General features: G+C 40.4%; 1 long non-coding RNA gene across 1 annotated transcript in view; it reads left to right on the forward strand.

The window, feature by feature from the left end:
- LOC126386457 (uncharacterized) overlaps positions 1-5,484 on the forward strand; it is a 31,579-nt gene extending 26,095 nt beyond the window's left edge. Inside the window, exons 2-3 of the long non-coding RNA XR_007569510.1 lie at positions 4,153-4,455; positions 5,135-5,484. This is a non-coding gene — a long non-coding RNA (uncharacterized LOC126386457). The remainder of the gene's footprint in view (positions 1-4,152; positions 4,456-5,134) is intronic.
- Positions 5,485-6,066: the final 582 nt, after the last annotated feature.

Raw genomic sequence — 6,066 nt, forward strand, 5'->3', positions numbered from 1 at the left:
TAGGCCTAATTTTCGCAATATTACGCAGATGAAAAAATGCAGTCCATGAGGTTTGTTTTAAATGAGAATTAAAAGACAAATCTTGATCAAATGTTACTCCGAGGTTTCTTACGGTAGTGCTAGAGGCCAGAGCAATGCCATCTAGAGAAACTATGTCATCAGATAAAGACTCTCTGAGTTGTTTGGGGCCATTGTCCATCGCTTTCATAGCGCACAGCACGTTATTCAAAATAACACACCAATAAAAATTATACAAAATTTACAATACCTTAAAACAGCAAGTTGCATAAATGACATTTACCATAAATCACACTGCAACAAAGCAATTCATTCTATGACACACACTGATCATCATTTGAAAAGCTCAACATCTCTCTATTTATGCTCTCAAAAACTTTGACACCACAAATAACTAATCTGAGACAACTAGGATTTTTACCCAGGTTCATTGTAAACTCTGACTTATCCATCTCACTGTTAAGAAGCAGAAAAATAAAGCCCCAATTCTTCTTAATCTGCAAAATGTTAGTCTGGAGGTTTAATTAGAGTTGGTGATTAAAACTTGCATCTCTGTCAGTGAAAACTGATCTGAGTTCAGACTGTTTACGTACAACACGGCTACACTCACAGATAACTGAGCCTCCTACCTGCCTGTCAAACAGCATCAACCCATAAATCTTCTTGAATCTGGACTGAGTGGAGTCCTGCAGGGGTCAGCTATGAAGTCCAGCGGCCGGTGGCTGCTCGCTCCACTGCCATTCAGTGGCTAGCAAAACAGTTACACAACAGTTACAAACTGGTTATCTTTGCAGCATTTGAAGATAATTACAAGCACAGCCGTTCTCGGCTTTCAGTATCTCATAGTCCACCACAAACATTTTTGTCACGTTTCATCTTGTCAATCTCATCATGGAAAGAAGATCACTAATGGAAAATTTCTGTTGCAGTTTTCGTCAAGAAACTGCCTCTCTGGGCACCTTGTTCACATGAGCGCGCTTGCGCAAGACCATGAGACATGGGCACCGCGTTCATGTGTGTGTGCTTGCTTTCGCTGGTCTCGCGCTGGCTGGTTGGTGCAGCCTGGACCCAAATGTTTTTGTTGCCATTTGCAGAGCCTGGGCTGCCTACAGAGACCGGACGGTGGTCCACATTTGTCTGCCATTGTCACAGAGAAAAGTTTATATCCCCAAGCGTCCCTGTTACTAGTTTATATCCACAAGCGACCCTGTTACTTGTTTACATCCACAAGCGTCCCCGTTACTAGCGTATTTGTTGTCTCACAGACTCGGGGGTGGGGTGGGGGGCGCGGTGTTACGCGAGCCGTTACGTCAGTCGGAGGCCTCCACGTGGGGAAGACAGACAGGACAGGAGAAAACTCTGATCAATCATTGCATTCGGACCAAATGCAATGATTGGAACTTAGAACCATATGAGAATGGTATAATTATGAGTTTTTAATTTCTGGTGGAATTCACTTACATTTTAGTTTTCCATCAGCTTACTAATAGCATTTTAACCTAAACAAAGTAAAGTGTAAAATTTCCAGAAAGGTAAGTGTTGCTTTAATTGCCAGACCCGGGGTCATTAACTATGCTTTTAAGTCCACCACATCCTCTCCCCTTTTTGTCACATCTATGGGTGCCACCCGGGCTTGCACCCTGAGGATGAGATAAGAAAAAAGATGTGTGAGTCATAAATTCAGTATGCATTCCTGAGCAGAGACCTTTTGTAACCAACTTGAAACGTCTCTTGAAGGTGTAACCATGTAACCCAATCCTGGAATATACAGGTATCTCTAGGTTCGTAAGGAGCAAGGTTAGAGTGTAATAATTACCACAACACAAGATATAGCAGTTGACTGCAACTTTACTGTGCAATTTAGACAACTATACAATATAAAATACAACAATACATTTATATGAAAAATAAACTGGGCCCCTTTAAAGAAAATATAAAGTATCTTTATGTGTTTTTTTTTTTTTTTTACTTTGGAAGCGCTATAAAGTTAGTGTCTGTTCAATGTCAAAGTCAGTTCAGATCAATTGGATTTTGATCTGTGAGTTAAAAAAGTCAAACATCCACAGGATCTTAAGTATTGTTGGAGTGCACTCTTTCTAATATGAATTCGAGTCAGTACCAATCCAGGTGACTGGCACAATCCTACCACAAAGCAGATAGTTCATCTGCTATTTCAGGGGAAATGCTGGTCCTGGTATCAAGCAGGGTGGCTCGCCATCTCCTGGAATCTACTGGAATCTTCTGTACCGTCTTCATGGATCTTCTCACTCAACTTAAAGACCAGGGCCCGTATTCACAAAGAATCCTAAGACTAAAAGTAGCTCTTAGTGACGTCATTCTAAGAAAAACCTTAGAATTCCTCGAATTCTAAGATTTTTCTTAGAATTTTCCCTTGGTAAGATAAAAGTTATTCACAAAGCATCTTAGGCCTTAAGAGAGCTCCTAAGGTGAAAAACTGTTAAGAGGAGGGAGGAGGACTTTTAAGAAGCCTAAGAGTGTCTTAAACAGAGAAGATGGCGGAAAGACAGAGAGGAAGGAGAGATATTCTCCGTATATTGAACGACAGTGATTTAATAAGACGCTACCGGCTTGATCGTGCAGGGATAATGTTTGTGGTTGACCTCATCAGGGATGAGCTTACTTTTCCCACCCAGCGTAGTAACGCAATAACGCCCGCTTTGGATTGCAGCACGTACCAGCGCTTCTCACACTCATCGCTTGTGCGTAAAAGGAGAGGGAACGACGCATTGATTTGTCGGGCAATGCGCTCCCAAGTCTGCCTCTTCCCTTGTGCCGTGATCCCGGGACCGAATTTCCCTCTTAAAACTCCTTTGTTCTCCTCCACGAGCTGTGCCAACAGCAGGCACTGCTCTTCTGTCCAGTTCGGCTTTCTCGTTCTTTTTTTCTCCATTTCATTCGTTGTTTTGGTCATTCTGCCAAATCAAACCGCTTTTTACAAGGAGGCCAGCAATCACAGTAATTGCTGACAGCTGAGTCTGCGTCCACCATTAATATCAAATAGATTAAGTAGTAAAATTACCAGCATGGCGAGTAAACATAACAATAAGCAAATCAATATAATAATCGGCATGTGAATGAGGTAAGTTCAAACATTTTGAAGCTGTGTAACAATTAATTTAATTTTGCTGAGTTTCATCATCATGACATAAAATTATTTTCACGATTACACATTTCTTAATACAGTCTAAGTTCTATGATCAGTTGATTTCACTGTCCATTCATTACTAGGAGAGCATTTGTTTTTGTTTTTTTTTTCTTTTTTCCTTTTTGCAACAACCAATCACAGCTTTTAGAAGACTGCGTCATACCTAGCAATGGGGTCAACCATACCTCCTCACTTAGATAAAAGTTTCTGTCCCCTCCTTGCTCAGAGTTGCTCTCAGAAACGTCCTGAATCACTCTTCAGCTAAGATTCCTTGCTAGGAATTTTTAGGCTAAGTTAGGAGCTCTCTGAGAGGACTCTGAGAATCTTTGTGAATATGGGCCCTGACCTGCATTTAAAAACACAGGCTTATAGTCTGTTCTGATTTATTCTATGACTGATCTCTCTTCTGTATTTCTCTTGTTTCTCTCCTTTGTTGTACAACATTATACCAGATTATAATATAATTTAAGTGCTGCTGAATGCAATTACTTTTATGAAAATGACTCTAGTAATAGGTTGCTTTCACGTGACGTCACATTGCTGCATCGCAAGAGCATGAAATTCAGATGGAGGGCAGGAAGTGAAGTAGCTTAATTACTGAGGATCTGCCGTCTGAAAAAATGCTCATGTTTTGTGTTGTTTACGGTTGCTCCAATCGTTCTAACCAAGAAAAGGAAAAGGGGTTTTATAGAGTACCAAAGATTGTTGTTCACAAAGGTGAGAAATGTAGAAAGCTCACAGAACAACGCCGTAAAAAGTGGATTTTAAACCTACGTCTGTGGTCGGGAGGAGCAGAGTCTGCTAATGCCCGTGTCTGCAGTGACCACTTCGTCAGAGGTATGTTAGCTAGCTAACTTGTTTTTGTGGCTGTGTTTATATAGCATTAGGTTGTTGTTAAATGCTCATTTACTTAGTAATGATTATTAAGTTACCGGTAGTCTAATATGGACTTCATTGGGACTTTTTAGGCTGCCCTAGCGCTTTGGGTGACGTTGAGTCGGTAGACTGAGCTCCGACGGTCAACCTCGGTTACCAAAAAACTAAGCCCAAATCAGAGGCATCTCTTGAACAAGAGCAGAGGATGAAGCTCAAGGAAGACCAACAAAGACGGTCGGAATGTGCAGAGGCTATGTTGGATCTCCAACAGACAGCTGAGAGCCCGGGTATGAGCCCGGATCTGAAGCAGACAGCCGAGAGCTCCGAACCGATGCAGCCAGCTAACAACCCACAATCAGAGGGCATCAGTGGGAATGGGATATTAAATGATCAAGGTAAATTATTGTACTAAGATACTTAGTGTACTAAGATGTGTAACCAGCATTATTATTAAATATTACAAATGTGATTGTCAGAAAATCTATGCAAATCTCATTAGGTTTTCAAAATAGACCCTAATAGCCTTCCTCCCCCAGAGGTCCATCCCTGACAGACAGGCCACATGTTAACACTAAGGGTTAGTATGTGGCATGTCTGTCAGGGATGCACCTATGGGTTAGGAGGGTTAGATAGTGTATAAAAATAAGAACCTCTAATACAGGGTGTCATTAATTGTCTTTACAATTTAACAAATGCATTACAAAAGCAAATGAACAGAGACATCTGTGGAAATTATTACAAAATGAGGAGTAGATATTGAAGTTTTTTGTCTCATTTAATACACCTCTACATATAATTTGGCTCGAGTGCCTGTCAGAGTTGCACTTTTTAAGCGTACAATCGCAGCAGTACGGATGGATGAGAGAGAACGATCAAATCAAATCTGATTAACATATCTCAACTGCTTTTGTAATACATTTTTTAAATTGTAAAGACACTTTGTGGACACCCTGTATAATTGGACCAGAGAACTTGCTTGTTTGTAAAAAGGTTGTCAAAAAGATAACTTCATAACAATTAACATAATTCATATTCATGAATTAACTAATTATGCTCCCCACTGCTATAATGCAGGCTATGCAGATGCTGGATGCCAGACTGAGCTAACGATGGATGACATCGAGAAGATGGAGGATGTTCTGAGACAGAACACAACAGAGCTGGGAAATCTTCGGACCAAGGCACTGGACACACAGTTCAACCAGGAGTCCTTTGAAAAAAAAACAAAGACAAGACAAAGTTCTACACAGGGCTCCCGAACTTCTGAGTTTTAATTCAGATATTTGAGCTGCGCAAGCCGTACATCACCTGTGGCCCTATGTCTGTGCTGTCTAAATTTGAACAGTTCATTTTAGTTTTGATGAGGCTGAGACTAAATCTCCCGCTGAAAGATTTAGCTTTCAGGTTCAAGATCTCTCTGCCCACTGCTTCTAGAGTTTGGCATAAAGTAATTGACATACTTCATGAAAGGTTAGAATTTCAAATTGAGTGGCCAGAGCGACATGTACTTTATTGTTTATTGTCTTTTTATTGTTTGTTGTCTTTATTGTTTGTTGTCTTTTTATTGTTTGTTGTCTTTTATTTTGTATTTTATATTTTTGTTTTTATATTTTCTGTACAGTGACCTTGGGTGTCCTGAAAGGCGCTTTCAAATAAAATGTATTATTATTATTATTATTATTATTATTATTAAGATACAATGACAATGGCATTCAGACAGGCACTTGGACATAGAGTTGCTGTGATAGTTGAATGTTTCGAAGTTTTTATTGAGAGGCCCTCTAATTTACTAGCCCAAGCACAAACGTGGTCCAACTACAAACATCAACATACTGTAAAATTTCTGATTGGTGTTGCACCCCAAGGCTATGTTCCTTACATATCTTGTGCCTTGGGAGGGAGAGTCAGTGATAAGCAGATCATAATAGAGAGTGGTAGGGATAGTCAATCAGTCCAGTACCTGAGCCCTCACACATGTTGGTCTGGAACACCTGCTTGGCTGAGGA

The sequence above is a fragment of the Epinephelus moara genome, chromosome 24 (genome assembly GCF_006386435.1).
Source record: "Epinephelus moara isolate mb chromosome 24, YSFRI_EMoa_1.0, whole genome shotgun sequence".
NCBI lineage: Eukaryota > Metazoa > Chordata > Actinopteri > Perciformes > Serranidae > Epinephelus > Epinephelus moara.